Consider the following 22795-nt stretch of genomic DNA (forward strand, 5'->3'; position numbering starts at 1 on the left):
GGTAGTTCCTGTTGTTCGACTGGTGTGTAGTTATGTTCCCCTCTCTTGTTCTGTTTCCCACTCTTATGTCCTTGTCCTTGTATTGGGGCATGTTTGTGGATGTGGTGTTTCGTGACTACTGTGGGGCTGTGTTCTACTGCAGATCTGGTTGTGTGTTAAGCTGTTTTGGTAGTGGGCTCCTTGACTGGGAGGCTTTCTGTTGTTGATAGTTCCTGTTGGTTTTGATCACGGTGGGTAAGCCGTAGTGTTAGAAGATTGTTAACTGGATAGATCTAGCTTTGAGGCTACACACAGTGGTGGGTGCTTTACAGTGGTTATAGTTTTTGTGGTGGCTTCCTTTGTAACAAAGGTCTCAGATGATTAATTTGTTCCAGGGACTAAATCCCTATTGGGGGTCTTCTTTCTTGGTCTCAGAATTGATCAATGTCTGCTACTCATGGTGGCGGGTTCCTTCGCTGTCATTTTAGGCTTGTGTTTGCTTGCTTGTCATAGAGGTCTCAGGTTTGTCTTTTGTTCCAGTGGTGAAAGTCCTCCAGCAGTGACTTATTTTTGGTTTTGGGAATTGATCAATGTGGGCTACACATGATGGTGGGTGCCTTCACTGGAGTTATAGGCTTATGGTTGCTTGCTTGTCACAGAAGTCTCAGATTTGTCATTTGTTCAAGGGGTGAAAGCCCTCCTGCAGGGGCTTCTTCTTGATGTCAGGAGTTGATCAATGTGGGCTACACATGGTGGTGGGTGCCTTCACTGTGGTTATAGGCTTGTAGTGGCTTGCTTCGCAGAGAGGTCTCAGATTCATCGTTTGTTGCAGGGGTGAAAGCCCTCCAGCAGTGGTTTCTTCTTGGTTTCAATAATTGATTGATGTGGGCTACACACAATGGCAGATGCCTTTGCTTGGTTATAGGTTTGTGGTGGCTTGCTTTGTCACAGAGGTCTCTGATTTGTCGTTTCTTCCAGGGGTGAATGCCTTCCTAGGGTGACTTTAACATTTTTGGTCTCTGGACTTCTCTGGGGTTTATGGTGTTAGGTTTTAGGCGATTTGGTTTGTGGTGAGCAAAATTAGGTTTCCTGTGGAAGAACTTCTTCGTGTGGCCTGTTGTTTCGAGGTTGATAATCCTCATTGTGGGGAATTTCTTGGAAATTCATGGTGGTGAGGTAGTGAAATAGCCAATATAATAACAACTATAGTAAGCTATGTCCGACCCAGAGGATCTTAGGGGGATGCTCTGGGGGAACAGAGGTGCAAGGCCGAGGGGTGAGGTTCAACCTATAGACGTGACATACAGAGCATGGGAGCATGTGGCCCATATACTGGAGGCAGCCCCCCACTTTCACCCCGACCTGCCAATATATAATGTTGCCGGCATACCGCTCACTCACAAAAAGTCATTCAAGGTACATTTTCAGAAGCTGGGAGTGCAACTCAAGGGTGAGCATAATGAGGTGACTCAGCTTCAATATTATAGACTTAGAGGGATATTAAAATCCAAATGGCCCAACTTCCCGAGCGCCACACTCCAACATCCGGCCCAACAATAAATTATTAAGGCCACTACCCCTAGTAAACTGGTCTCCGCCAGTTATAAACTGATTAGAAGTGGGAGAGGCGAGAAGCGACAAATGCATACAACGAAGTGGGAGTCCTCACTGGACGAAGGGCTACATGAAGAGCAATGGAAACACCTCTGCAGGCAAACCCGTCAAATCTCGTTCAACGCTCGATACAGACTGATTCACTGCAAATTCCTCCATGAAATCTACTACTCCACCCTAATGTTCAGAAGATTTTACCCAGAGAGCACCCCAGTATGCAAGAGGTGCAACTAAGAACTGGCAGACTTCTACCATGTGGCTTGGGACTGTCCCAATATCAGACCCTACTGGAGGAAAATTGAGGATGCTATGGCGACAAGGATCCCCTCGCCAAGTTTTCCCTCCTGCACTGTGGCTACTAGCTCTGGGTGCGGGGGGTCTTGAGGCGAGAAGAGACTGCTGGGCATGGCCTCGGGAGTCGCAAGGTATCTTGAGGCCAGATCATGGGTTAAGAGCAAACCCCCCCAGGTTTACATCATGGCTGGAGACTATGTCACTGTGTGAACTCAGGGAAACTAGATAGGCTGCGACAATGCCAATCACCAGTCACCCGATCGACTATTGGCCCCTTTCCGACAATACCAAACAGACATTGCCTAATCAACACAACCTCTGTATGCGTGTGCATGATACTGTACGCAAACTGGCCATGTGGGAACCTGAGTGTACTGGGCTCAGGCGGCCTGGCACAAAACACTACGGATCAACATTCGTAAAGCGGGAAACAGCCAATATCTGCCAAGGACTATGGCTCCTGAACATGATTTATTGCAAGTTTTGTGAAGGGAAAGGGGATAGGAATGGGAAGGGGGGGACAGGAGAGACCCATTGGTTGTTGGTTGTAACATGAAAATTAATAACAAAGTTTACAAAAAAAAGAACAACTATAGTAACAAAAACTTCCCAGGAGTCAATTAAGGAATCAACTAGAGAAAAGGTGGGTTCTATGAGTTCCAATTGTTGACCGTCGGAAGGATGGGTACATGCATGGATGGAGAATTTCACCCCTTCAGAAAACATTTGTCTCAGCATTCCCTACAGAAACTGGGAACTTTGCCTGTAGGAAGGATGGGCATATGCGTCTTCACTTAGGGGAAATAGAACATGGTCACATACAGAATGGATATGTTCTGTTTAATAAGCCAATAAGATAGTTTGGCAACTTAAGCGCTTGCCTCAGACATTTGTATTTTGCCTAGAGGACACAAGTTTGAATCCCTCCAAATCCAATTCGGTCCTTCACCAGATTGAGGTATATAAATTGACTACCATTATAATGGCTAATACCAACACCTATTTTCACAGTGGTAGGAAACAGGCAGGGTGCACGACACAAAAATAGTGTTTTTATTCTAGTGTCAGAGAACAAACAAACACAGAACAGTCCTTTGAAATCAGCTGATAGTTTCACAGCTTCTCATCTCTCAGCCCGGAAGATCAAGAGTGCTGTCAGAGGGATACAAATGTTCCCCCTCCAAGACAGGGTGGACTGGAGTCATTGGCGCTTGCAGGATGAAGAAAACAGACACAGAGAGGAGGTAGGACACGGTCTAGGAGGCCCAGCATCACAATCATTCTCATGTTGTAAAAGTAGTAATTGCATGCAGGGGAGCACAAACATTAGGTATCAGTAAGCAATGTTTCATTTTTATTAAACATAGTGCAAAAAGAAAGAGTACATTCAGGTACAAACACCTTTACCCTTTCATTTTATTGTCTGGTTTATAAGAAAATATAATAGCTGCCTGCATATTACACTTTGCAGACTACATTTAGAGTGGATTGTGCTGGGATTCACCTGATTTTAGTGGGTGTAAAATAAAAGATTAGCTTTAGGCCTGCATTCAAATTGCATGCAGGCGTAAAACTAGGCGGTCTTTCGGGTACAGCAAGCTTGAGAAGGAGTATATGTATTTTCCCCTCTGTGTCTCCTGCTTTTAAAATGTCCAATTTAAAAAAAACTGGTGTAAGCCTTTTACGTGCAATTTGTACACGTATTTTAATGTACAATTGCTTTTTAAATGAGGCCAGTTATATAACTCATGCTCTTTCAGTAAGTAAGTCACATATGAGAAAGAGGAGAGGCGTACATGCCATCTTGCTGATTTGCATACAACCACAGAGCATTTGGGGAATATCTGAATGGCCAACAGGTTTTTATGTTTGACAAATATGTCTCTGGTAGTGATTTAAACCGAAAGTGGACTTGACTGCTGAGTGAACTGCAGCCTTTGGCAGTCACCTTTTTGCTGCCAGTGCTTTTTCCAAGTATGTTTGCTGTTTCCATTCAACTGTGGGAGGACCAACTTTTGCCCACTAAAATAGCATTTGGCCGCGGAGCGGCCGCAGAGTGGACTGCTGAGTGAACTGCAATCTTTTGCAGTCACTCTTTTGCTGCCAGTGCTTTTTCCAAGTCTGTGTGCTGTTTCCATTCAACTGTGGGAGGACCCACTTTTGCCTACTAAAACAGCATTTGGCCGCAGAGCGGCCGCTCAGTGGAATGCTCAGTGAACTGCAGTCTTTGGCAGTCTGTGACCACCGGGGCAACGTGGATATGGAGGATGAAAATCAGACATTGCAGAGTGGACCCCAGCATATCATGGAACTAGGTGCACGAGAATCTACCCAGAAGCCATTGTTTGCGGTGGACATCCCCCCTGAGCCAGGTAAGAGTGGGCACCCGAAGTCACAGAAACTCCAACCCACTGCTTAAGTTCCCATCCGAGCCCTCCTCTACCATCTAATAACACACCGACGAGCGAAACAATAACCAAACACGTATCTGAAACCCGTATTCACCCCTCCACGCCCCTCTTACCTGCTGCGCTAGATGTACCTCCTGTGCCTGTGACTGCCACTTTGTCGCACGCTCAAGGTGCTGTGAAGCGGGTGGAGTGGCCCGCAAAAGCCAGCGAGCAACCCGTGCTAGATGGGAGCAGTACGCTGGGATTGCTTAATGTAGACGTCATCTATCCCCAGACAACACTGCAACACAAGGGTAAAGACCTTGACAACTTGCAGCTAATGATTCAAGGTCTCCTCAATCCATACTCGACTCCAGCGAAACTGATTATAAATATTGATGTACACCCGAGGATTGAAAGAGAGGACCTAACCAGCCCCCCACGAAAAGAGTCATACGTGATTGGCTTGGAGGGGGAGGAAGGAGGAAATGATCAAGATACCCAGAAACCAAAGCCAGCGGAAAAGTGAAAGATTGTTAACCAGACGCCCCTCATGTTATCTGATAAACAGTCTGTGACTGAAGTAGTAAACTCACAGACCTTGACACCTACAACTCTCAAAACACTCTTCTAGCCAATTCTAAAACGTCCGTTAAAGTCAAGGGGCTGGCTAATATGAAAAAGAAAAAGAAAACGTCTGAGTGCCATAGAACTCAAAAAGCACAAAAACGTAGAGGAAACAAGATTACAGAGAAATCTGGAAAATCCGTGCTCAGAGCAAAATGCCAGCAGATTAAGACCCCTCCCTTCTCTGCCCACCAACAACTCTTGCTGTCAAATTCACTCCAATACTTCTTTAAAAAAAAAGTTATCGACCAGCGCTTGTATAGATGAAATCACAGATGCAGAACTTATTGAAGGAGTAGAAGCCTTGAACGCCTCCCCACAGTTTAACACACCGATCATACCACAGATCTCCTTAGAAGACAAAGAACGCTTTGGAGACAGCATAGAAAAAATACCAGTAATGCAAGGAGAGAGTTACTCCAACGTCAAATTAGAAACTACTTGGAGAAGGTGGTGTTTGATTTCTCAACGAGTCATTGAACACTGCAAGTAGGCCTTAACATATGTCTTATATAGAATATTTTCAACTGCTGCAAGTAACATACTCCCTGGGAACTCCCTGGTAACATGTACTTTTGAATATGGTTATTGAGTGCACAGGTTGAATGGGCAGTCCTCACTGTTGATTCATAGTCAGTTCATTGATGTGTTCAGTAATGGATGTTTAGTATAAAAATGAAAATATAAAGGATATGATAAAATACCATTGCATCTGTACGCAGAATAACAATTTTTGAAAAATGATGACGTGATAAGGAGACCTTTAAACCAGAATTAGGCCAACACATTGAATCACTTTTAAAGGTCGCAGGCACATCTTGTAGACTTACTCTGAGTATTGCAATACTTATAATGTTTTGTTTGTGATATGGTTAGTGGCATGTATTGTTTTACATTAGTACATTTTCTTACTTTCTGTCACGAAAGATGTAGATTTTTATTGCAAATAGTCCAAAGGATCTATTACAAAGATGGCTCTGTTCTGTAGCTGTCAGCATTTCTGATTAGACTTTATTTACTGCTGCATTTTGTGCTGAGAAAGCTGATCTAGAACAAGGCTGTGAGGTAAATCAGCCCAACTGGGAGACACTATGTTGCAATATTGGAAAATAATATGTGGCAAATACGTGAAGTATGTATGCATGTAGGTGTTCATGAAATACTTTGGGTTATTGCAAAGGACCAACTTCCATGTTACATAAGTGTGTATTAATAATTATAGAATTTCCTGGACAGCGTTTGGAAGTGACTATAATTAAACCTTATAGATGGATGGAGTGGTCATTACTTCATATGGAGCTCTTCGACTAAAAAGGAAAGTGTTTTTATTGTTGAGAAAGAAAAATGCGCGCACACAAGTATATTTGAGAATACTTTAATGAATATGGAACTACCAACAACGACGTGTACACATTTGGTGTGTTATTATGGATTGTTAGTTAGCAGACTTGAACTGTGCACCCTCTTCTTTGCCTTTACACATCTTAAGACAATTGTTTCAGTTCTGCCTTTCAAAGTGATGCTCCAGTCAGAATGCTTTGAATGTGCTCTATACCAGAATGCATTCTGAACATTCTGGGCGACGGAAAGGAGGATGGTAAGATATTCCATTTGTTATTTAAGCTTTATAGAGCTAGCCCGAGGGCATTTAAATCTAACTGCTGGTACGGCCTGAGGGTGTGGTCTATAAGCAATTTTGTACCTAAAAACAAAAAAATAAAGCAAGACGTCTGCCTGTAGTGGTTACTGGAAACTGTGTAATTCCCAGCAACTGCATACGAGGATGGAGGGGCAAGGCTTAGAAAAACACATTCCGTGTCTGTCAAGAGCAGCCAAGCGACGATGGAGTGGTGGTGCCAAATTAAGTAATCCCATCCCCACAACAAGGTAAGGAGTGGGAGGGGCGGTATATTTCACCGGCCCCGGCCGTGTCGGTCAGGTCCTGCCTGGGCAAGGAAGAGAGCTGAGCTGGCAGCTGGCAGCATGACTGTCAGTGCAGTGCTCCTCTCATAGAGGGGGCACCGTTGTGATAGCCATGGCCACATTGCATGGCTATCAGCACGGTGTTCCCTCTCATCACTGGGGCGCCATGGCTGCCATGACTGCTTTCAGATAGGGAACCCGCGCTGACAGCCCTGCAGCTCTGACAGCATGGCTATCAGCGCGCTGTGCTCCCTCTCTTCACAGAAGTGCCACACTGAGATCCAAGAAGCACTGCCAGCATGGTGCCCCGGTGATCGGAGGAACACCACTCTGACAGCCATGCCACCAGTGAGCCCAGGAGAATGGTGAGGACTTCCCTAATTACCCGGCTATACAGCTTTTCAGGCCAATATCGGCTCGTATAGCCCAGAGGGTGGCCAATGGGTGAGTGCCACATCACTCACCTGGGACAAACATACATTTATGGATTGGACTTTCCTTGATTTTCTAAAGCAACTACTGAACATACTCTTTGTTTACCATGAGACTGAATCAAACTGACACAATTATTGGCAAACCCCCTACATCTTTCTTTTCTTATTTTCATGCATAGTGATTGATCAGTGTGTTGGCAATGATTGTAGGGTGTGGTTGGTGTGGGATCTGCATTGTGGGACTGTCTTTGTTTAGGTTTGTGAGTATTAATTGTATATGCAAGTTTCTAAGAGTTAATCTATGCATTTAAGAATGAAATGTTGCATAAAACAATGGGCCTCATTACGAATGTGGCGGAAAGGCAACAAAGGCGCCGGTAGCATACTACCTCTGCCACATTATGAGCTCTGCTTGCCGGTGCCGGAATGCACGCATGGTCTGTCCAGGCATGCAGACAGGCACCCGTGAGCAGAACTCGTGATTGCACCGGCACCGTTATTATCGGTGCCGGTGCAACCATGCTCCCGACCCCCATTCTGCCCTATTGGGTAGAATGGGGATCAGGAGGCCGGCCATACCGGGGCTGGTAGTGAGTTTGGTGTTAGCCGTGCCCTTAAAAATAAAGTACAGTATTGGCACCATATGCTAAGGTCCAATTTCAGGGGTATGCTCAAGACACTTGCGTCCATCCCAGGATGTAGACCATTAGTGTCAGTAAAATCACTACATTCCTCAAAACTCCTTGACCACTGTATGGGAGCGAGGGGTCCTCAGGCCCCCTCGCTTCATACGCTCCTCAGTACAAGGCTTGGACCACGTGCCTCCAGTAGTGGGATTGCCCATTGACCTTATGTAAAGTTAACCACGGTTGACTGCTACATAGATGGGGCTACTGAGAAAGACACAGGGCATCCATCTTTTGTGCCCCCTTTCGACTCCATCTTGGATAAACAGGCCTCACTGCGATAGTACAGCAATGCTCAGCTCCCCTTCCACCGCAGCAGCCAAGGACATAGACACACACACAAGGCACGCAGGCAGCTGGCTGGCCCCCACCCTTGCACTCCCCCTGCGAAGGAAAGCTCTGCGCTTCCATTCTCACGCTGAAGCTGGAGAAAGTTGCAACAATCAATATGCTACAGATTTCTTCCTCTGAGATCACTGTTCGTCTGAAAAACCGGCATGTGAACCAGGATGAGCTAAGCTCTTTCTGCTCGATTCGTCCGCATAAACGTGCAAGCCACCCACCCCCATTAGAACAATTTATTGCCATCCTGAACCTGCACCCCCTGTAAGGTATTTCTTTCAAGTGCCAGACCCTCGCCTGTGCTGCGAAATCCACCCAATACACTCCTTACTAACCTTAAGCATTTATACTACTATATATGCTTTTACTTGCACTAATGAGTTTGAAACCTAGGAAAAGATGCGAAACACAGCCTGATTCTTCTACATGCACAATAAGGTCAAGGGCTTCAACTAAAGCCACGAATGACCCAATTGTACTGACAATAATCATTGTGTGTGACTTATGTAGAAATGTGACAAGTAGCATAAAATGTTTTAAATAATTTGTTATTTAGTGTGTAACATATTAGGTTAGGTAGTGACCACAGTGACCGGACCCTGACCTGCATGGAGCACAAGATGTTTGACGTCCGTCAGCTACTCAGCCAACCAGGAGGAAGAGATGCTACCCACACCTACAGTACCACACCGTCTGGCCAATCGGGTCCATTTAGCATTTTTTGTTAGAGTTACTTTAACTAATATAAATACAAGTATGATGTAATGAGTTTTTTGGGTTATTTCCTAGCTGGAGAAATAAACCATCCTTTGAACTCTTGCAGCCGGGTCTCATTGCCTCTTTCCCCAACGAGGGGTTGTGTCTGCTATTTTATTTTTTCTCTCACACGTAGTAAGCCGGGGAAAGGCACCTACACCACCTTTTTTATTTTATTGGTTAGGTATATCACACTTAATGCCAGACTCCTCCAGGTTCTATTAGCCAATCAGAGAACAAACCCAAATTATATGGCATTGACTTGTTACCAAGGTGAGTGAGCTGCCCCACTGGATATACTGACAAATTGCACTCATTTACACTCAGAACCTCAGAGCAGCAAACCTTGTCATTTGAGCAGGTGATTTCTGGAAGCCAGATGGATTTCATCAAGTAACAGCTCTGTGAATTAATAGCCTGTTAAGTCCTTATGCAGCTGACACAGGCTCTCTGTAGCAATTGCTAAAGACATGCATATGTACAGGTGGATAAATCTGGCGCACCTGCACCCGCATGGGAGGACCACAGCTAAGGACAATCTGGAGGTGGGCTAATAGATTACATAGGAGCCACCAGCTCCACTTTAATATAGACAAGAAATACGGATGATGATAGCTTAGGTAGAGGCAAACAAACGCGCACAATTAAATAAAAATGTACAAGCAAGCTAGGGAGTGCCTCCACTCATCAGAAGGATCGTGTATTTCATAGCAGAGCTACTGCATGTGGCTGTGGACCTTGCCATTCCTTATAAAAATATAGTTATAACCATAATTTGTATAATTGAACTCTTCTCTACGCAAGGTTTTCTTTGGTAAAAGGAATGATGAGTTATTCCTCCTCACACAGTAGATCTGCTTGAAAATAAATGTGCATGTCTGAGAACAAAACACTACTCAACGCAGTACAGAAGGCTGTGGTATTACAGTGTGTATTCTGAATGGAGCAGACTCTCGTCCGTAGACATTGTGATCATATTGCTGATTTATTTCTCTTCTGGCTCCGACCGCATTTTTGCCAACAATCTCCCTATGTCACTCAAATGCTGGTATCATCTGTCCTCACTGTAACTTTGAGTGATTTCAAAAGCTGGACAGACAACCTCTCTTTACCAGCCATAACTATTCTTCATTGAATTACTGGATAACTATTGATTGGTGACTGGCCCAACTCATATGACCAGGCACACCTTAAATGTTGGTTTCACAGCCACTAGAATGCTAAATCAGTAACTATCATTCCATTAAATTGGAAGGAACATTATGCCGATACCAGTAACATTCCATATGTTAGGGTGATGTACAGATGCTATTGAATGTAGCTACTCCCAAACAAGCTATGTGTTAAAAAAAACAGCATGCCATTGTCATGTTAGGTAAGAAAAGTGGCTCCTAAATTTACCACATGTATATTTATGCACACACAATATAATACGAACAGTCTGGAATGTAGCAACCTATTAAAAAGGAAAAAAAAAGCTTAGATAGTAATAGCTGTGAAGAAAGAAGATAATTCCTTTCCCTCGGAAAAGGGAAACATATATTCCAATCAACAATTTCAAGCACTCCAGCACATCGCTTTCACCACACATTCATATATGTATATATATATAATCCGTAGTAGTACCCGGCGAGAGTCAAGCAGATGCAACACGCATTCTGATTGGCTCTCTGATTCCAGCTGCCTTGTCCTCGGTGGGGGGCGTGGCAGCCCCTCAGCCAATGTGGAGGCTCAAAGCGGGCCATCCCCACTCCCAGCCTCCCCACGGCTGAGAAGCTGCCTTTGTCCCCCGCCAGGGACTCAGGTAAGCTTTTTATTCTTCCCTGCCCTCCCTCCTCCCTGCCCTCCCCACCCCACTTACCTGCTAGCTCCTGTGTCCCTGGTGGGGAACGATAGCAGCCTCCAGCAGTGTGGAGACTCGGAGCGGGGCCTTCCCGGCTCCGCGCCTCCACACGGCTGGAAGCTTCCACTGTCCCCCGCCGGGGATGCAGATACATTTTCTTTTTTTTTTCCTTCCCTCCCAACCCCACTTACCTTCTGCTTCTTTTTCTTTTTCAGGAGCGGACGCGCCTGGAACACTTGTTTTCACAGCGTGTCCGCTCCCGATGGCCGCCATGGAAAGGGAAAACGGACTCCGTTTTCCCTTTGCATGGCAGCCATTTTCTTGGTCGTTTCTTTTTCACTGATGACATCACATGTCTGACTTGCTCTTTTTTCCTTTAGTGATATATCTTGACCTGTAATAGTTAGGAACAAAGAAATAAAAAAGTACTATATTTGTAGACTTATACTTCAAATATGTTCTTACAATAATTCACTTAGGGTCCACTCAGAGCATATGAAACATATACATAGGAAAAATACACACTTAAAAGATAGCAATGCTTTCTGTGTATGAAGACAATCAGTAAGGTTATCAACACTTTCTTATTGTTCTGCTGTTTATTTATTACTTCTCTGGATGTGCTCATATTTGTATTTGCATTACTTTCTTTAGGGTGCAGTCACATCATGTGATACTTGTACATAGGGAAGTAGTAGGTTTGAAGCAGAGTAATCCTTTCTGTGCATAAAGATAATCAGTCAGCTTGTGAACACCTTCTGCTTCTACTGCTGCTTTTTTGTGTACTTCACTTTCTCTATATATACTCATATTTGTATGTGTTGTGTCTTTGTGTTTTGTATGTAATAATGACATTATGTAGTAAGCGGTTTTATTAGCTATTTATTACATGTTGCACAGTACACAAAACTCTAATGAGAAAGCATTTATCATTTCACTATTCAACATGGGAAGATTATGAATAGTGCACCTCCATCGTGTATGCTGCACACAATGCTTATATGTATAGATGAGTGGCTTACTATACTGTAAAGAACTTCATAATAGAATGCTATGTATATCAATGCATTGCCTAATGCACTACATAGCTCAAGATTTCTATTCCAATGATCCTTGACACTTTTTCTGTCAACATTATAATAAGTATCCCTTGTAAAGAGTTTTCATGAAAAGTAAATGCACATTTGATGTCATCAGTGATGTCATCAATGGCATTTGTGATGTCATCTTTGATGTCCTGGGTGTTAGTCTTAGCAATGCACGGTGGTGGCGCAAGTTATGGTTGCTTAGCTTACCATAACTGGCGAACTTCTGGGGTTTTTCGGTTTTACTTTGAACCATAACGTCCCTTTAACAAAGTCTTTTTACTGAATTTCATAGGTTTTTAATAGCGCAACTGGACCATAACCTTCCTTTATCAATTTTTATTTTATTGAAAATACATATGCATATTGTGAATTTGATAGATTTTTACTAGGATTCACTGACTTTATATACATGTAACATAGAACATACTGAATCCCTAGCTAGTGATTTTGATCTCCGCGGACTGTGCGGACAACATCAACACTACGCAAAAACTCAGGGGGTATCTTAAATTGTTCCATCAAGTCATATAAACACTGCACAAGTTCAAAAAGCAGCATATAAACACATTATATGTAATAATACATAAGAAGTGGAACCTATATATGTAACACATCAACCATCCATTTAAATACCAAAATTACTAAAATGGAATATACCAAAATAAAAAACATATGCCTCCAACATAATTACCTCACAGAAACTGCACAGCTACGAGAAACAGCAGACCTACACAACAGTAAGAACACAATTTACCAGAAGCTAGTAAGTAAACTTCATTTTTCTTATATATTTCTAAACTTTCTGTATTAGGTACACTAAAAGTAATATATATATATATTTTTTCTTTACACAGAAATGGCCAGTACTTTGGAATGGCTTGAGGAACATTTTCCACATGAGGAAATGACTGAAGATAGTGATACTTATGGTAGACACTTCTCTATATGACCAAATTAATAATCATGACTTTATGTGTACTTAACATTTTAATTTTTTAACTGACTATACAAATTGAGAATAATACACCTAAAGACACATTAGAACATACCTGTTCCCCCTCTCCATGTCCCAGTCAACTATCCCAAAACCTTCTCCACCAAGAAAAACGTTACAATGAGACTTCCATCCCTTCATCTCCTCCCATCCATCCTCTCCAAACCCCCAATTCCACTGTGTTTGTGTCAGTTTCTGCTCCCCCCTCTTGCATAAAAGTCATATCTGTATATAATTAAAAAAATATTAGATGTGTTTTAATTCAGTCCTTTGTGTCTTATTTTTTTTTTAAAAGGCAGTTTAGATGTCTGCAGACAGTGCGGGTGTCCGGAATGTCTGTAATTAACCAAAATGGGGGTGTTCTAAGGACACCCGTTCCCTTCGCAGACGTGTTCGCGAAGTCATCATGTGAGCGCACCCACGCTGAGCGTGTGTCCTGAATTGTGGGCACTGTCTGGGTCCCCAAACATTTTTAAAGTACTTTTCCTGGAAATCCAAAGTATTTTATAGTAATAATTCACCATAGCACATGTCCCAGACAATGACCCTGACTTTCTACATAATTTCTGGGACTTTTTGAGCCTTTTTTGGATGTTCGATGTGTCAGTGGAGCGTGCACCCGCACCCCTGTAAAAGACCACACGCCAGAGCTCATACTCATTGTGCTTCTGGCTATCAGACAGAGCATTGTCTACTTTGCTGGTAATCTTCCAGATTTTGCTGCTCTTGCTGCTTTCCATCAGACCTGATGGCATCAATGTTTGCTGCTCCAGCTGGTGCTACATCTGTCTCAGCACCTCCCCACCCCCTCCTCCACCACCACCTCCCCAAGGGCCTGAAGAGGGGAACAGGCATGAGGATGTAGAGGAGGAGGATGACGATGATGAGGTAGTGGAAGTCCCTACTACCAGCACTCGCCGTGAGTCTTGGGTGTGGCAGTTATTTACCATTCAAGGTGACATACCAAAAGCATGTGCGGACAAGGTCACCTGCAACTAATGCAAAATGGTGCTGAGTCATGGGATGCCTGGTTCGTACAGCTTTGGTACGACATCTACGACATCTATGAAATGACACCTAAGGTCGTTCCACGGTGGGGCTATTCGCAAGGATGTACCTTGTGATGAACGTAGTATTTCCTCTACCACATCCTCTGTTACCAATCCTGTCACCACAAGAGACACTCCTGTGGGACAGTGCATCCCTCCAGCTGCCTCACAGGCCATCCATGATGCTGATAACCCTTACCTTTCGATGGTCACTGTTTTGTGTATGTACTGCGACGCAGTACTCTGCAGGGGGGAGAGACTTTGAAGTGCTTTCGAGACTGCGGTCAAGGAGCACGATAAGATCTGCCCACTACCTAAGTAAGGCCCACTCTACATCTTCCTCTCTCCACCTGCCCTTTCTTATCCCCGTGGTTGGTGTCCCCCCTTACCCTCCTTTCCCCTCCTCTCCTAGTGTGTCGTGTGTAAAAAACAAAAAAATATAAAACAACACAGATCTCAAAAAAAGGCTCTTTTCAGAGCAGCCTTTCACAGTCTAAAAATAGAAGTGACAAATAAATGGAGCAGGGCCCTGTGCATTTTTGGATGTCCATGGACATCCAAAAGTTTGGGGTGCTGCCCTATCAAAAGCATTGCACTTTTCTCTGGGTGGAGGTGGTGGCTCTTAAAAGAGCCTTTTGGTGGTGTTTTTTGTGTTTGAAAAACTTAAATCGTCAACACCTACTGCACAATGGATGGCTGTAATTCCACAAAAGGTCACATTGCATTTTGTACATTTCTCAGAAAAATCTGATTACCAGCATAAGTAAGATAAACTCCATCTCTGAAAAAAATGTACGTGCTACGAAACATTTTCATTGTGGAAAGAGGACATGCCAAAATCTCTTAGAAAGGCACACACAGCCTAATTAACATTCCGCCTTGCTTTCTCCATTTGTGGACTAAATGAAGAAGAACACAGCCACATTTGTCTCTGTGCAATACGAGAAAAAATTACTTGGGAATTTGGAAACATGTCCTTGACCTTCCCAAGTCCTTCTTTCATCGCAAATTGCAAAGAAATTCCTGACACATGTCCTAAATTGTTCCCTCCACAATGAATTATAATTATGTCTGGATGAAGCTCTGTCTCCAAACTAGCACAGAGAGGTACCAGGTCCACCCACTTAATTCCACGCACTTCATGCCAGTGCACTTCCACATGAGGGAACTCTTATAAATGCATATAAACAGTGTAACTGCCACTTAACCTGTATAACCTTTAAAATTAACTTACTATCATTTTTCCCATGTGCTATAATCAACTATCACTTCCAAACCTGTCTGCTATCTAATTTTTATTTTACACACACACACCTATCTAAAAAATGATATTAGAAAATGTGAGAAATAACAAGATAATTGTGGAAAAACACTTAGTAGTGCATTATAAAATTACACACAGCCAGTAAAAGGTCATGCATCTTCATACATTCACACACATAGACACTATCATTGAAAACCTCCCAGCTGCAATAACACCACTACCTGTAAATCACATCCTTGTGCTTTATTACCCACACCTTCACAAATGCATACATTCCATGCTTTTCTATACAGTTTCTGCCATTTACCTTATAAAAATTGCAAAATAAATATATCATTATTTCTTCTTTCTCCTAACATCCTATAACACAGCTTTAAAAAATGAAGTGAGTTTCATACAGTTAATATTCTACTCATTTGCAATGCGTGTTGAACTAAAATACTGTAAATAAATATAAATGCTGCAAATGAAATTGCATGCAAACACTATGTTCAGATATCAAACCAGAACACTACTACAAAAACATAAAAATCAACGTCTCAATTAACATCAGTGCTATAAACACATAAACTTACTAAATTCTTTATTCTACAATTGCAGTGAAGACCACTCTCCTGGAGCAGCATCTGAATTACAAACAACTCCTCCAAAGAAACCTGCTCATTCCACAAAAAAAGAGTAAGTACAATACGACCAGAATTTCTCGACCTAGTCTTTAAATCTCTCCACAGTCTTGCTCCCCCTTATCTCTCTCCTCTCTTTCTACACTCCCTCCCACTCCCTTCACTCTGCTGACCACTTCCTTCTCACTGTTCCTCCTTCCCCTTGTGCCACATCCCATTTCCGCTCCTTCCATCTCCTACCCCCCCTGCACTGGAACTCCGTACCTCTCTCTCACTCCTCTCTATTTCTACCTTTTCCTAATTCCACACTTCTCTCCTTCTCCATTCCCCACCATGAAACCCCTCCCTCTTCTTGCCCCCCTCCCTCCTTGCCTTATCTCATTGATCATCTCCCTCCCCCCATTATCACCCTTCACCCCATCTGTTTACCTCCTCCTCCTCTTCCCCACCCCTCCCTCTCTCTCTCAGTTCTACTACACTACTCTCCTTATCCCCTTCAGTTTAATTGCTATACTTACTGTTTTGTTGTGCGGTTGATTCAAGTAATGTGTGCACTAAAAAAAACAAGATTAGTGCACCATTCTGCCCACAAATCACCATTTATTAAACAGGGATTAGCAGTCAGAATGACACACAAATCCCAGTTTTCTGGAACACAAATAACATAACTCAGCCCCTAGAATGTTAGTATTACAAAACAAAGAACTGTTTTAATTTTATACCATTAGATTTACTATTGTGCTTCTCCTCACCACTAGCTCACTTTCTACTGTCATCTAAACCACAGTATACTAACACACAAATAGAAGAATATCCTTCCCAACTAATTGTAGCTGCCCAATGCACAATTACACACCACCACATACATCTTTATCATCATACTCAGACACTCATGCATACAAAACACATAAATTGCACAACAGCACAACCCATACCTTCTTTTTTTGTTTCAACAGACTCCACAGAATGCCTACCAGAAAGAAAGTCTGTAGAAAGCAACACAGAAATAGAGCAAATGAAAATAAAATGTCCAAAATAAGCATCCATCTCTAGCAGAGTTTGTACAAAAAGTTCAAACAAAACAGCTAATACAGTCATTTATCAAAACAATACAATCTTCCAGTACAGAAACTTTGCCTCCTTTGCCTCCTCTATCAAAATGTAAAAGAAAACAGAAAATGATTAACAAGAATGCAGCTACCACTACTGCTAAAACTGCTCCTATAAATCTTGATATAGTGGCAAGTAAACATACCAAAAAAAGTATTTTTGCAAAAATGTTCCGCCACAGAGTCCTTCAGAATCTTATAAAAACAGGAGACAAATCATACACAACCCTTAAAACCTACCATAGAATATTAATCTTAGAAGCTTTGATAGACATGCAATCCTTCTCAAAAGAAAGTTATTTATTTTAGTGTTAAACAGAATGAAACCACTAACAAAACTAACTACTAAATTATAAAAAAGACTTTTCAATAAACGGAATGTCAACAAAAATAACTTCTTAAATATCTGTGGAGGTGAATGGAGTCACACCACGAGCACAGAACCATATTTTAATGAAGAAGCATACAAACAAAATCAAACAAACATAATTGCCATACATATCAGTGGACGAGGTTATGAAAAATGTAATAATACCATAATGCAACAAGAAATATTGCTTACAAAAATATCCCCAGAAAACTCAGTATCAACTCTTCATTCGACTGAACCAGAATGTCCAGTATACAAATGGCCATGCACGTCAATTTGTAACATTGCCAAAAAATCTTTCAAATCTTTACGCCAGTTCCTCAATCAATATGTGAAAGGCAAAGACAAAATCAAAATGAAACTGCTGCAAAATATGGATACCTGTCCAGTGCGCAAATACACAGGACTACAAGGACATTCATTGGCCTGCATTTCAGGACCTATTTGCAAAAGCACTTTCCATCATATCAAAATTATATCAACACATCATTCAACTATAAGAAATCTAGTCTATAAACTGTACTATGCTAAAAGTCCTGCTTTAGCACTAGCCAATTTAAATAACAATCTTCTACATGGTACAGCCAAAGACCTATTGGAAGAAATAGAGCATATCCAGAAAAAATATTTTGGAAGTCAAAGCCACTTAGAAAATACAGTAGCTGTACAATAGACTAGCAACAATTGTACAGATGGCAATCATCTACTACACACATACAAAAAAGAAATACTAAAGTTTAAAAGTGCATCCGCTGAAGAACCAAACAATGTGTGTGTGTGTTGCCGCAGAACTTTTTATAAAAGTAACACAAAAACTATAGACGTAACATACAAAATAGAAAACAATGCAGATTCCAAATGGTTTGAATTAGTTCTCTACCTTATAGCAGAAAACAAATACGAAATAACTGACCCCTTAATACTTGACAGCAATCAAACTCCTTCACGTGCTATCTCAAATATTGAAATATTCCCACTACCAAAACCCCTGCAACAACTCAATTTATATGAGGGCTTCATAATTCAAACAGTGCACCCATTTCAAGCAATTATACGCCTTCAACCAAAAATAGCTAAATTACCTCCCTCTGTATTGGTGAAAGGCATTTGTGGCAAAGTAGTTTATTTACCATTAGATCTAAAAGAAAATGTTCCACTCTGGAGTGCAACGTCCAATAGAGCAATCTTTAATTGTCTTAGTAAATGGTGTACCTACAAAAGACACAAAAAAAAATTGGCAACAACTCGTAGACTTACATAAAGTTAGACAAGCCTTGCAATATCTAAAAGACAATAATGAATACTACAAAGAAATTAATATTGAAGAAAACTTAAGGGAAACAACTGAAATAATTCAAGAGTCACCAGAAAATGTGAACTTCTAGATCCTGCTACAGTATCCAATATTTTATACCATTATACAATTCATCCATTACACTCTAATGACACCATAGATGAGGCACTAGAAACGTACCAAATGCACCAAACCAAAGGATCACCAATCAGCATACAGGAAAAAAGTATCGAAGCACATGCTTTTCCTCTACTCTTTCTTACTGGCAAAGGAGGAAGATACGATGATAGACCTATTCAGATAACAGATAACAGCATCAGAATACCGTTCGTATGAATGTATTCTGAAGATCCCAGATTTAGACAAAATGTGGAATACATATTGAAAGTGAACTAGCAACTCTATGTTAGGAACCCACTTTCAAAATATGCCAGCTACGCAATTACTACAAAAAGTGCAAGAAAAAGATGAGCCTTTACAATCAAGCATTAGAAATCTGTTAGCAAGCATGCGTGGTACTAAAGAGTACTGGTTCCGACGTCACGGAGATGTACGTTTTATGATAAGAATCCTTGGCCCACCCACTTGGTTTGTTACATTAAGTTGTGCAGAATATGCATGGAAAGATTTACATGATTTCCTATGCATATCAAACAAAAACAAAACAAACATAGATATAGTAACACCTGGAGAACTTTGCTCTGTAGATCCTGTTAATGTTTCAAGAAATTTCCATCATCGCTTCATTGCTATGCTAGACTTTATTTGTAATAAAACTGTTCCTCCCCTCGGAGAAGTGCAACACTTCTTTTGGAGAAAAGAATACCAAGCCAGAGGAGCACCACATATCCACGTGCTTTTATGGGTTAAAGATGCTCCTAAATTTGGTCAAGACAGTGATGCCACTGTTTTACAGTTTATCGAAAAATATGTCACTTGTGAAATTCCATCAGAAGCAGCAAATAGTGATGTTCATGCACAAATTGTACAAATTCAAAGACACAAATGTGGCAAACATTGTTGTCGCAAATACAAAAAGAAAGGGAAATACTACACCAAATGCCGCTTTGGTTTCCCTAGACCGGTTACAGAAACAGGTGAAGTGAACTACTTTATGACTTCAGTTAGACATAGTGCTAAAGGTAAATCACCTAAAAACACATATTACATAAAAAGAACAGAAGAAGCAAAATATATCAATGATTACAATGCAATCACTGCCCTATTATGGAATGCAAACATAGATGTGCAGTACATTGCAGACAATTCCACTGCAGTTGCACAATATGTTACAGCCTACTTAGCCAAAGCAGAAAAAAGAGAGCTTCAAGACCTCTGGAATGACCTATCATCAGACAAAACACTGGGCCTCATTACACGTTGTGCGCTAAAAATCTCAAATTACCGGCATGGCGCTCTTAACGTGTCCGCCCTCGCAAGAGGGCTCTAATAGCGTACCATTACGAGTACGCGGACACGAGCATAGCGCCATGCCGCTAAAGTCCCCAAAAAGTCTCTTACCGGCTTCGACAAAAGTGCAGATAGCACCTCCGCCTTCACGCTGCATGCAAATAGCGGTCACCACTATTAGCGGTGACCGTTAAATTGCGGAACCGGAAACAGCGTCATCGCACAGGAACGGGAAAGAGCACGGTGGCCATCTTTAAAAACACAATCCATTGCCATCCTCTGCCCCCTGGACCTGTTCTGAGTAGTTTGCACTAGGAAATCCACAAGGACACCCTCGACATGCCCAAGGCAGTAAAAAAAACACAGACCGGCAGCGGAAGGAAAAATGTACCACAGAGGAGATATTAATGCTAACCCAGACCGTAGCTGACAATGCCGCCGTGGTCTTTGGCAGCGACATGCGGCGGGAGACACAACCATCAAAAAGAAGGCAATCTGGGCTGAGGTCGCCTTGAAAGTCAGTGCTGTGGGCACCACCACCCGCAATGTGCGTGAGTGCCGAAAGAGGTGGGATGACCTCAGACTCCGGGTGAGAAGCATCCTTGCAGAAAACCACAACATTGCCACAGCAGGTGGATCTGGTTCTCCCATAAAACTGAAAGAATGGGAGGAGACCTGCACCAACCTCATTGGAGTGGAATGCATAGAGGGAGTCGGGACGATGGAGCATGGCGTGGCAACCACTTCAGATGGAGGTGAGTGTACACATGAAAGCATGCAATGTGAATCTACTGGTCCCCCCAAATGTGAGCCCAGAATCACCTCATGGATGGCCAAACATCCACACATGCATCCCACCATGGCCATGTCAGTGTCAGACCCAAACACACACACATGCACACTTCACCAGAGACAAGTGCCACACACAACCATGCATGGATGAGCCACTGAACTGACACATCCCCTGCATCCTTTACAATGAAGTCCAAATGCCCACAACTGGATTATTGATGTATACTGCATTAAGTACATAGAACCGTAACCAATGCCATCCCCCTTCGTGTCCCCGACAGGCTCACATACAGACAGTGAGGATGCTGGCATTGCATCTCAGGCACCCCCTGCGCATAAGAAAACAAGGGCACAGGACACAGAGGACACCCCCACAACATCAAGGGGCAAAGGTAGAAGGGTCCAGATGCAGAGTGTGAAACATTGGTGGAGCGCCACTGCCAAGACACAAGTTGCCACACCACCAACAACTGCCCCACCTCCGGAGGTTAACCCACCACCACCGATCCCAGCCACGGAGGGCCCACCCTCAGCTGCAGCTAGTTCCGCAGGAGAGGCGGCAGCCACTGCACCACTATCAGATGTGGAGGACACAACTGATTTCCACATGTGGATGCACACCCCAACCCCCTCCTGGAACCCACAAGCCATCACCACAGCAGACACCTGGGTCAAATGTCACTGGCGATGAGAACATGGGAGCTTTTAGTAGCCCCCCGGTGGCTTCATCTGTTGACCTGGTTGCATCACAGGGCACAGCAGCCACACCACCAGAACCCAACACTGCCCTCGACCTGGACAGCATCAGCCAGCGGCAACAGGAAATAACTGTGCTGGTTGGGCAGCATGTGGAGGAGGCTGCCCGTCTCAGGGCGGAGATTACGGAGACAGCAAGGCACTCCAGGGAGGGGATAGAGGCATGTACAGACAGGCTGTGTGGGGAGATTATCCGAGTTAGGGAGGTCCTCACACGGATAGCAGACTCAATGGACCGCCACTTCCCACCACCACCACCACCAGGACAGTCTGCCACTTCCTCATCCGCCAGTTCGAGACAGAAAAGCCCCCTCCGCCGCTCCTCACGCACCACCAGGCGCACGTCTATGCAGCCTCCCAATGCTGGTGTTGGCAATGGCCAATAGGGAGTGCATGGTCAAGCTTCCGCGTGCATGGCTGGACAGAAAAATTGTGGCAGACACATGAGGAGCTGTTGTGGGGGTTGGGGGGAAGGGTGTTATGGGACTGTTGTGGGGGGTGGGGGGAAGGGTGGTGGGATGTTTGGGGACATGCACATTTTCTTCTTTACGTTCCTTAATACCTTAATGATCCTTAATACCTTAATGATCAAAACACAGGCTTGGACTTCTTCATTGTGTATGTGTACTTTATTGACGCCAGGGTCCATTGTGCGCTTCCAAACAGACACCAGTGCATTACTACCCATATCCATGTGACAGTACGAAACCATGTTACTCAGAATATTTGGTTGATCAGATGCTGTCTCACAGCACATCCCTCCTGGCCATCCCCTCTTGCATGACCTGCATCCCCTTCACCTCCGTCCTCATCAACATCATCATCCTCATCAGGTGCTTCTATTTCAACGTCAGGGGGCAGTGGCACATTCCGTCTGATACAAATATTGTGCAGCATGACACATGCTATGGTGATCTTGGCCACCTTCTCATGGCCGTACAGGAGAGCGCCACCAGACCTGCTAATGCAACTAAACCGTGTCTTCAAAGGCCAAAAGTCTGCTCGATCACGATGCTGGTACGGGTATGTGCATGATTGTATTCCTCTTCGTGCCTGTTCTGTGGGTTCCGTACAGGTGTGAGCAGCCACCTCTTCAGGGGATAGCCGGCATCACCTGTATGGGGGGACGAATGGGGTCCTGTTAGTGTTCACCTCAAG

Source organism: Ambystoma mexicanum, chromosome 3q (genome assembly GCF_040938575.1).
Source record: "Ambystoma mexicanum isolate Mex_15411 chromosome 3q, UKY_AmexF1_1, whole genome shotgun sequence".
Lineage (NCBI taxonomy): Eukaryota > Metazoa > Chordata > Amphibia > Caudata > Ambystomatidae > Ambystoma > Ambystoma mexicanum.